The following is a 10,983-nucleotide window of genomic DNA, read 5'->3' on the forward strand; positions in this document are numbered from 1 at the left end:
ATGCAAGCTTTCCCTGTTATAGCCCGGACACAGCAAAGCTTGCTATAGCCTCAAGGCCTTTGCACCTACTATTCCCTTTGCCTAGCGTGGTTCACTCTTCCTTGATATTCAGGTCTTAGTGCACATAAAACCTGCCTGGAGAGGGTGTCCCTAACCCCACTAACAATTTGCACTCTGCATTATATGTCCCTGCAGTGTCTATTACCACCTGGCATCATATCCCCCACCCTGGCCACCCACCCTTCAGTAGACATTCAGTTCCCCAAGAGCAGGGATCTCTGTCTGTCTTGCTCTTGCTGGATTTCTGACATCAAGCACAGTGCCTGGGACACAGTGGGTACTTAGTAATATTTGTAGAACAAATGAGTGATGCTACTGCCAAAGTGATGAGTCTGGACCCTGAAGAGGTACAGGGAAGGGGGCTGAGGGCACAGTCCAACCAGAGTCCCCAAGGACTCTCTCGTACACCACGTGAAAGTCTGACCTTGATGCCTGAGAAGGAACTGTCTTCAGCAACTAAATTTGGCTGTTTAGCAAATAACCTGCTGTGTCCCAAACACCTCAAAGGCACCCCACCGTGAGCTATGCCCAGGCCCTCCCCACTGCAAGGAGGCCCATCCCAGCCATGGCTTAGGCTGGGAAGGTAAGGAAGTGGCAGCAAATTTGGCTACAGGCAAGAGGCAAATTACACAGGAGATGACTCTGGAAATCTACCAGTACCCATAATGGGTGACATTCCCTGAAAAGATAAAGATCCGGTGGGCACCAGCACCTGCTGTCTGTAGAGGGTGAGCAGACCTGCTCTCCTTGTTCCAGCCAACTGCAGTGTAGACCTCCCCTGCTAGGTCTTTATACAGTCTGTGCCCTTACCCTGAGTCCTGAAATGTCCCTATCCCAAGCTTCACCCACTTAGCCCTTCCTCTTCCTTCAAATTGCCACACCCCTCACTTTTTCTTTAAGGGCATCTGTCACAATTGCAATTTTGTATTTGTCTGTATGTCATTTGATTGATATCTGTCTCCGCCAATGGATAAGCAGCCCCATGAGGGCAGGGCCGATCCCTGTGGGCCATTGCTATGTCTCCAGCACAGGTCAGGCAGCTGGTGGTTAGATGAAGACTGCCCAGACTCCACCCTTATAAGCTGTGTGCCCCTGGACAAATCTCTCATCCTCTCTGGGTCTTAATGTTCTTGTCTGAAAATTGGGAGTAAAAACAATCCCTACCTCCAGGGAATGTTGGGTGAATGAAACATGTGGGCAGTGCCTGGCGCCCAACAGGCCATCACTACAGGCTGGCTGCCTCTGCTACTGCTGAATGAATGAAACCAGTAAATGAGAGAGGATGCTGGGCACACTCCCCGCTCCCTCCTCACAGAGCAAACGTCTTACTTTCTCAGGGGTAGCATGAAGGGAGCATGTTGGGCTGTTACCATCTGATGACAGGTCTGCCTCTTCCTCTAGACTGGAAGTCCCAAGAGGGCAGGGGCTAGGGCTACCTTAGTCACACTATGTCCCCAGCCCTGCCCAGCACAAACGGGCTCAGCTCAGAGCGTGACTGAATGAAGAGATGGTGCTTCCTTGTCCAGCAGGCCCAGGCATGGTGCTCAAGAGCCCCCAAGGCAGCCAGAGGCTCTTCCGGCAGGCCCAGGGCCCACTGTCCCAAGATCCAGCTGGAAACAACAGGGCATAGACATAAAGGGCATTATTGGTGTCCCTGACTCCCCAGAGGTGCCCAGGATAGGGATGGACACCGCAACAAACTTGAGCCCACAGGGACTGGAGAAATCAAATCAGATTTCATTCATTCCTCCCCTGAGGCCAGGCAGGAAAGAAGGGGCAATGAGGCAGGAAATAGCCTCTGGGGTTCCTCCCTGACAGTGAAACCCGAGCCCTCACTGTCTACCTCCCAGGCCATGCAAACCCCCCCCCCACAACAAGGCTAGGCACCAAATGCCAGGAAACATACTATGTAGCAACTAATAACCATGACACAGACTTGTCCTTTCATCACGGACCCAATACACAGCAATGAACACAAAGATATCCCATAACACACAAGCATGTCTATACACACACACATGCATGCACACACACCACCCGTAGACACAGCATATCTGAGGATGTTCCATTGTGTGCAGGATGTCTGCAGCTGACACACTACGTGGAAAAGAGCCCCAGAGACTGTCACACAGACCCATAGAGTGCACATCCAGCCACATAAACACAGACCCCTGGGACACACATGCTGGTCAGCTGAAGACTGTGGCAACCCACTCTCAAACCCACAACATCCCTAGCACCTCAGCAGCGGCCCTAATAGGAGTATGGAACAGGAGGCTGGTGGCCAGAGGTCAGTGCATTGCTTGCTATGGAATATGTGGAATATATATCCACCTGGAGCCTCAGTTCCTACCTGTGGGAATACGGGGTGCCAGCAGGCTGGCCAGAGGGAGCCTCTAGTGGAAGAACATAGGGAAAGAGGCTCTCACAACCCAGACTAGCTCAGAGGAAGTGCTCAGCATAACAGAAGGGCCGTCACTCTCAGCCCTGCTTCAGCAGGGCCCCAGACAAGCCACAGATGGAGCTGGGACAAACCTGGTAAAGACCCACACAGTCCAGAGGCATACAGACTACCAGAAAAGACCCATATACATGTACCAATAACCCTGGGGCAGCCCACAGACACACACACCACAGATCCTGGTCATCCCTTAGAAACACAGAGACAGGTACGTACACACACAACCCCATGGCTGCTGACTGCCAGACTTACCAGGAAAGCTATACCCTAAGACACACACACCTACAGATACCCCTCGAGATACCAAGCTAGGCTAGGATCCCCACACAACCGTAAACCCAAACACAGTAGAAAACAAGAGCCCCTGACACACCAGGCACACACAGTGTCAACTCCAGGATCACCCAGAGTGACTCGGTGAGGTTCAGCCCTGAAGGCCCCTCATATAAGCCTGACCCCAGGAACATGTTCCCACAGAGAGGCACAGGGACCTGAGCCCAGACAGGCACCTGCCACCACATACACATAGGAACCGGTGACCCCGCCCCCGGCCTCAAGAAAGGTGTGGTCCCTCACATGTGCTCACAGGCCAGGTGGTAGAACTGCTCCCACCATCCACCCCTTCCCCCCACTCCTGCCCCAGACCTGACCGGCTCACCTCCACCATCCTCTCCCTGCTTCCTGGGCCCTGGCCCTCATAGGTCTCAGTGGGGCAGATTGACAGACAGACAGGCTTCAGTAGGAAGAGCAGAGAATGAGGGTCAAGGGCTCCCCTGGCCCTCAATACGGGCACCCACCAAAGAGAGCTGCTGGGCTTGTGCCCCCACCTCTCTGGCAGCAGTGGTGACGCGGCCCTGCCCTGGCAAGAGTTGAGCCTGGGCTGTGGCTTCCACCCACAGAGGGCGGGCAGGAGGCGGGCCAGCCTGGAGCCAGGCTGGGTGGGCCTGGGCCACGTGGCCCACAGCTGCCTGAACAGAGGGAGGGTCTAGGGTGGGGCCCCCAAGCACAGCCCTTGCTTCAGCAGAGTCAGTCCCCCCTACCCCACTCACACAGGCACACTATGCCCTGCCTTGCCCCCAACACCAGGCTGGGTGCCAGACGCCAGAGAAGCAGGGGCTATATAGAGCAGGGCTGAGCCCTGAGAGCAGCGCTCACCAGTGGCTAGGCACACGGTAGAGCCCCAGGGAGAGGGAGGGTGGGTTCTCTGATGGGGAAGAGAATGGAGAGCTGGGCTGTTGCGTTTCCCTCTCCCCTCAGGCTGGGATTCCAGCACATGTTCCAGAGGACACAGTGACAGCATCAGGAAAGGGGCCACGTGGGCCTACTCACCCATTAACAGGAATCTGAGACTTAGTCCAACTAGGGGAGGGGGTGAGACGGTGCAAAAGTCCCTACATTGCCACCCCTAGTGTGGAAATGGGACTGGAAGATGCGGATAGAAGAAACAGGGGAAAGGAAGGTGGGGAGGCTGAGACTTCTATATGCCTTGATGCTCTGTCCCCAGGATCAGACTAACAGTGCTGAAAATAAGCACCCTGACTTGATGGAGAACTTACTCTGGGTCAGACCCTGCTCTTCAGCAGGCCCATTTTACAGTGGAGGAAACTGAGGCCCAGAGTAAATTATTCAAGGCACTCGCAGGGAGGGTAGGCTGTCTGTGCTGGCACCGCACCCTTTCCAGCCCTTCTGAGCATAAGGCTGGCTGGCACAGCGGCCCATTCCCGACAGGAGAAACACACTGGGGGCTGGAAGGGTCACACAGCCCTGCCTCACCTCTCCTTCCCTTCAAATCCCACTTCTTCTGCAAAGTCTTCACTGGCCCAGCATAAAACTCCCTGTGTAACTTGCTTCCTGTGATGACCTGTCTGTCCTGCCAAGTGACTTAAGAGGGGCAGGGGCCAGGGCTGCCTGGCTCATCCCTACTCACCCTCAGACCCTACCTCAGGCAACTTCACTTCCAGAAATGCCAGCCCTGGGCGCTTGTCTGTCTCTCTCCTTCATTCATACATTTATTGAGCTCCCAGCACACACCAGGCAGGCCTATGAGAGGCACTTATCAGCATGAACAAATTAGACACAAGCCCCTGCTAGGAGACTGGGGTGAAATCCTAGAGAGACTCTATTGAGGGCCCAGGTCCAGTGAGCAGCAAGGACCAGATGTGCCCCGTGTTCCAGCTCAGGACAGGCACCAGGTCCATGGTGAATCCAGTAAGCACAGTGAACAAGTGGCCCTGGAAGGCAGGTAGACAGAAAAGCCTCTGTCCTTCCCACTGCCCTGCTCTGCCTGCCCCCCCCCCCCAGCCCCCAGTCAGCTCCCCAAGGACAGATGTTATCTCCACACACAGAGTATGGGCTGGGAGACTGTACTCACTCCAAGATCCCGAATTCCCATCTACCTTCCTCCTGTCTAGCATCTGTCCACCAAACCAGGGGTTCTGAGGAGGAGCTAGGCTGGGACCTGGACCACAGAAGTGCAGATATTAGGGACCCCAAAAGTCTCAAACCTCAGGCCACCTCCTCTCCCATGGGGGTGGGGCACCTGTCAAGCAGGCACAAAGCCAGGAACCAGGTGGGGCAGGCACCACAAACCAGACCAGCTGGTTTTGGCCCAGGTGGGGGAGGTTTCAGGAATAGGTGGCTCTGGCCAGGGCAGGAAACTACGTCCCATGGAGAGGGAGAGGGGAGGACTGGGTGATTCTCAACAGTTAACAATTTGCCACATTTGGGTTCATCTTCTCCTTTTATTTCCTTTCCTTCTCTCTGACTCTTTATTTATTTATTTTTTTAAATATTTTTCTGTTACCCAGAGTAGAGTGCAGTGGCATCATCAGAGTTCACTGCAACCTGAAATTCAAACTCTTAGGCTCAAGCGATCCTCTTGCCTCAGCCTCCTGAGTAACTGGGATTGTAGGCATACACCAACACGCTCAGCCAATTTTTCTATTTTTGGTAGAGTTGGGGTCTCACTCTTGCTCTGGCTGGTCTTGAACTCCTGAGCTGAAGCAGTTCACACACACACACACACACACGCCCCTCCTCCTTGGTCTCCCAGAGTGCTACAATCACATTCTGGGAGGCAGTGCTGATCCCCTGCACTGTCTCTGATTCTTTGTAATACAGGCACAAGGTTCAAAAGGCAAAGGGCAAAAGGCACCTAAGGGTAAACAGTGACAGGGTATCCTCCTTTCTGAGAGATTCTAAGCCTGTGAATGTGTACATACATGCTTACACACTTTAAAAAAACACACAGACAAATGGCAGCACACTAAACACATTATTCTGCACATTGCTTTGCTCAAAAACACTCCTTGGCTCTCCCATACTACTGGCACCTGGCAGGAATTTGGCAGTTTCTAGTCGAAATGAAGGCACACAGTCTGGACCTAGCAAGTGCTCTCCTGGGTACAAACACAAGCAAAATGCAGGCCCACAGGGCCAGGAAGCACACACATGGCAGGTTCGTGGAAGAGCACTCAGCTAAAGACTGGAAACAAGACAAATACTTGTCCATAGGAGATGGTGAATGAACTGTAATCCCCCGGCTCCACAGGACAGCACACAACAGGGGGAATGAATGACCTACAGCTACACATGGATGAGTATTTCATGTGACGCCAAACAGAAGCAAAGCGTAAAACAATAGTACATCCTAGGACTTTGTCTGAAGTTCAAAACCAGGCAAAACCAAACTATTTATAGGTGGCAAAACAAAGAGGAAAAGGCAAAGAAATGATGTGCTTAGCTCAGCACAGTGGGTCATGCCTAGAATCCCAGCACACTGGGAGATGGAGGCAGGCAGATTGCTTGAGCTTAGGAGTTCAAGAACAGCCTGAGCAAGAGTGAGAGCCTGTCTCCACCAAAAATAGAAAAACTAGCTGGGTGCTGTGGTGCATGCCTACAGTTCCAGCTTCAACAGGATGAGGTAAAATAGGGTTGCTTGAGCTCAAGAGTTTGAGGTTACTTGTGAGCTGTGACACCACGGCACTCTACCCAGAGGAACATAGTGAGACTGTCTCAAAGGAAAAAACAAAAAGAAAGAAATGATGTCCTCAAAAGTCAGGAGAGCAGCTGCTTCTGGGGGAGGGACCAGGAAATTTAGGGGACAGGGTTGGGGGAGGCACTGGCACCACCTGTTTCATCACCTGGAAGCTGGCTACACGGGTTTTCCCTTTATTGTAATCGGTTATCCTTATATAATTCTGTTGCATGAACTATTCAGGATGCATCCTAACAATTTAAAATTATGATTTTAGGCTCAGTGTGTGTAGATCAAGCAGCTAAGGCGCCAGCCACATACACCGTAGCTGACAGGTTGGAATCCAGCCGGGCCTGCCAAACGACAACTACAACCAAAAAGTAGCTGGGTGTTGTGCCAGGCACCTGTAGTCCCAACTACTTGGGAGACTGAGGCAAGAGAATTGCTTAAGCCTAGCAGCTGGAGGTTGCTGTGAGCTGTGACACCACAGCACTCTACCCAGGGTGACAGCTTGAGGCTCTGTCTCAAAATAATAATAATAATAACCAAAAACCCTAAAAAAAATAATAAAATAAAATTATGATTTTAAAGAAAAAATATATATATATTGGCTTGGCACTCCTAGCTCAGTGGGTAAGGCACTGGCCACATACACCAGGACTGGTGGGTTCAAAGCTGGCCTGGGACTGTGAAACAACGACAACTACAAAAAAAAAATAGCCAGGTGTTGTGGTGGGTGCCTGTAGTCCCAGCTACTTGGGAGGCTGAGGCAAAGGAATCACTTAAGCCCAAGAATTTGAGGTTGCTGTGAGCTGTGACACCACGGCAAAAATATATATAGTAGAACCTCTGTAAGCTGATCACCCAACGTCAGTATATGGAGGTGGTCAACATAAGGAACTAGGCCTGCTGTAATGAAAACATAAATGTGGTTCACATCCAGTCTATGAAAATGAGGTCAATTTAAGGAGGCGGTCACTGTACAGAGATGGTCAACTACAGAGGTTCTGCAATGTATGTGTGTGTATACGTATTTATCCCTCAGTATCTGCAGGGGATTAGCTCCAGGACGCCCAAAGCATACTAAAATCCATAAATTCTCAAGTCCCTCAGGTGGGCCTCCATATTAAATTTTCTGCATCCACAGATTCAACCAATTGCATATGGACAAGTCGCCCCTCCTCCTTTTTTAAGAGCTAGGATCTCACTCTGTTGCACAGGCTAGAGCACAGTAGCATGATCTGATCCCAGCTCACTACAGCTTCAGACTCCTGGGCTCAAAAAATCCTCCTGCCAGCCACTGCCTCCCAAGTAGCTGGGACAACAGATATGCATCACCAAGCCCAGCTAATGTTTAAATTTGTTTTGTAGAAATGGGTCTTGCTAAGTTGCTCAGGCTGATCCCAAACTCCTGGGCGTAAGCGATCTTCCCACTTTGGCCTCCTAAAGTGCTGGGATTACAGGCATGAGGCGCCATACCTACCCTGTATTAAATTTTCAGATGGTTGAACCCACAAATGCAGAACCCATGGATACAGAAGGCTACCCACAGCAGTCCTCCTGTTTCTCTGCAGGGGTTACATTCCAAGTACCCCAGAGGATGCCTGAAACCACAGTACCAAACCTGATTCAGTTGGAACACATTTCTGTTCATGTCTTCCACCCACAAGTGTAATGCCTTTTCCACCTTAATGAAGCACTTATCACACCCCGTGGCTGTAACTTTTGCAGTTTGAGGTGCAACAGCAAAACAAGTTCACATTCCTTTTCTTTCTTCACAATTTCACGGATAGAAGATTTGCTCTTACTACAGATCTAAACAATCTCAGTATGTGATATTTTTCTTTTCCTTAGTTAAGTTGAGAACTTTGCTGTTTTCACTTAAAGGAAGAACTTTATGGCTTCTCTTTAGCATATCTGAATTGCCGGCGCGTGGGGGCCATTGTTAAACCAAACAAGAGTTTCTTGAACACAGGCAATACCATACTGCGACAGTTCATCTGATATCTCAGATGGCTACATAACTAATGGGCGGGTAGCATATACATCATGGATATGCGGGACTAGGGGGTGATTCACATCTTGGGCAAGATGAAGTGGGACAGCTCGGGATTTCATCACACTGCTCAGAATGGCATGCAATTTAAAATGTGTGAATTGTTTATTTCTGGAATTTTCCACATAATTATTTTTGGACACCCGTTGACCATGCATAACTGAAAGCATAGAAAGAGGAAAGCAAGGATAAGGGGGGGACTACTGAATATATACGTTTATCTCCGTGATCTATCCATGCCCTGATCTTGGCAAAGCGCTTTAGCAGCCGTGTGGAAGGGCTGTGATGCCTTGAGACAGTCCCTGTGGGGCCAGGTGGTTTCCAGTCTTTTGCTCTTACAAATCACAGCATTGCACAGGTGTGAAGTGGAATTGCTGAGCACAGCTCACCACTGCCAAGTGACCCCGGGGTAAGGATTGCCCCCATTCACAGCCCCTCGGCACTGCCAGGGCCCATCTCCCCTTGGCCTCACAACACAGGATGCTGCCAGCCTCTCTGATTTTAGCCAAGTCTGGCCCCTCTCAACCTAGTTTTCTTTTCTTTTTTTTTTTTTTTTCTTGCAGTTTTTGGCCAGGGCCAGGTTTGAACCCACCACCTCCAGTATATGGGGCCAGCGCCCTACTCCTTTGAGCCACAGGTGCTGCCCTCCTCTCAGCCTAGTTTTTATTTGTAGTTTCTACTTAGTAGGTTGAACAGCCTTTCATATTTATAAAAGCTATCACAATGACCTTTACCTATTTTTCTGCTAGGTCAGGGGAACCTTTGTAAACCTAATCTGACTGTGTCCCTCTGCTAAAAACCTACTTCAGGCCCACATAGCTAAAGCCATCTCCTCACTAAGGTCATGCCCACCTCTCTGACCTCATTTCTCTACATTCTCCTCCCCTAATTGCCTGCTCTGGCTGCACGCAACTCCCTTCCCACATTTATCGATTCCATCAGTGAGAAATCCAGCGTGCACCTACCATGTGCCCGTGATTCCAGGTGACACAGGCTCGCTGGAGGGATGGGCAGCGTGGGGGAGGCAGGCCACAGGAGAGCAAGGGGGCTGACACAGGTGCTGAGGATAGGTCTGGGCTGTGAACTCTGGATGCCCTGTGGAAGATGTGATCAAAGCCTGGGGAGGATGTGGGGAAGAGTGACAAGGATGCAGCACTGGTGCAAGCAAGTGATGATGGTAGCAGGATAGTGGGAACTAGAGAAAAAAGGACAGAGCTGAGTTGTGTCTACCGAGGAAAAACAACACTTTATGTGTCAGGCGATGAGGATGAGGGCAGCACCAAGGATGACTTTGAAACTAGGCCCACCACAGTGGTATCTGCCCTGGAGAAGCTCAATCTTGGGAGGAATAAAAAACAAGAAAGTGGGAGGATTCCTCTGCCCACTCCTAGGCCTGCTCCCTGAAGCAGTTTCAGTAATCTAGACAGCCAGAGATAAACACAGTAGATGAGCCCAACAGGACACAGAACCCAGACACAGACCCACAAAAACACACCTGGCTGGTTTTCTTAAAGTTATTTTTTTATTGTGGTAAAATATACATAGTATTTATCATTTTAACTATTTGTAAGTGTACAATCCAATGGCATTAAGTGTATTTACCATGTTGTATAACTATCACCACAGTCTATGCCCAAATGTTTATCATCCCAATAAAAATTCTATACTCATTAAAACAATATTCCCACTTTCCCCAGTATTCCAGCTCCTGATAACCTCTATTCTACTTTCTGTATCTTTGAATTTGCCTATTTAGCTTATTTCACTAAGCACCATGTTTTCTTTTCTCTTCTTTTTTTCGAGACAAAGTCTCACTCTGTCGCCCTGGATAGAGTGCCATAGAGTCATATCTCACAGCAACCTCAAATGCCTATGCTCAAGCAATCCTCCTCTCTTGTCTCAGCCTCCAAAATAGCTGAGACTACAGGTGTTCTCCCATAATGCCTGGCTAGTTTTTCTCTTTCAGTAGGAATGGGGTCTCACTCTTCCTCAGGCTGGTCTTGAACTCCTGAGCTCAAGCAATTCTCCTGCTTTGGCCTCTCAGAGTGCTAGGATTACAGGCGTGAGCCACCACACCCAGCAATATCATGTTTTCTTTTCTTTCCATCTTGAGACAGGGTTTCACTCTTGGCTCAGGTTAGAGTACCATCAGCCTAGCTCACAGCAACATCAAACTCCTGGGTTCACACGATCCTCCCACCTCAGCCTCCCATAGAGCTACAATTACAGGTGTAAGCCACCACACCTGGCCAGCATTATGTTTTCAAGGTCCATCCACATTATAGTATCTATCAAAATTTCATTCCTTTTTACGACTGTGCATATACACCATATTTTGTTCCTCCATTCATCTACTCATGGAAATGGAGTTGTTTCTGCTTTTTGGCTACTGTGAATAAGGCTGGTATGGGCCTGGGTTACACGTATCTC

General features: G+C 50.1%; 1 protein-coding gene across 2 annotated transcripts in view; it reads right to left on the reverse strand.

Annotated features, from left to right (window-relative positions):
- Positions 1-10,983, reverse strand: part of PAK4 (p21 (RAC1) activated kinase 4) — a 50,850-nt gene that overhangs the window by 15,625 nt on the left and 24,242 nt on the right. The window contains exon 1 of one of the 2 annotated variants that reach the window (XM_023508251.1): positions 3,180-3,235. The exons of the other annotated variant lie outside the window; for it this stretch is intronic. The gene's annotated coding sequence lies outside the window, so the exon portion shown is untranslated. Of the gene's footprint in view, positions 1-3,179; positions 3,236-10,983 lie in introns of those variants that run through there. 2 annotated transcript variants of the gene reach the window in all.

Source organism: Otolemur garnettii, unplaced genomic scaffold, assembly GCF_000181295.1.
Source record: "Otolemur garnettii isolate 467f Iridium unplaced genomic scaffold, OtoGar3 scaffold00233, whole genome shotgun sequence".
NCBI classification, from domain to species: Eukaryota; Metazoa; Chordata; class Mammalia; order Primates; family Galagidae; genus Otolemur; species Otolemur garnettii.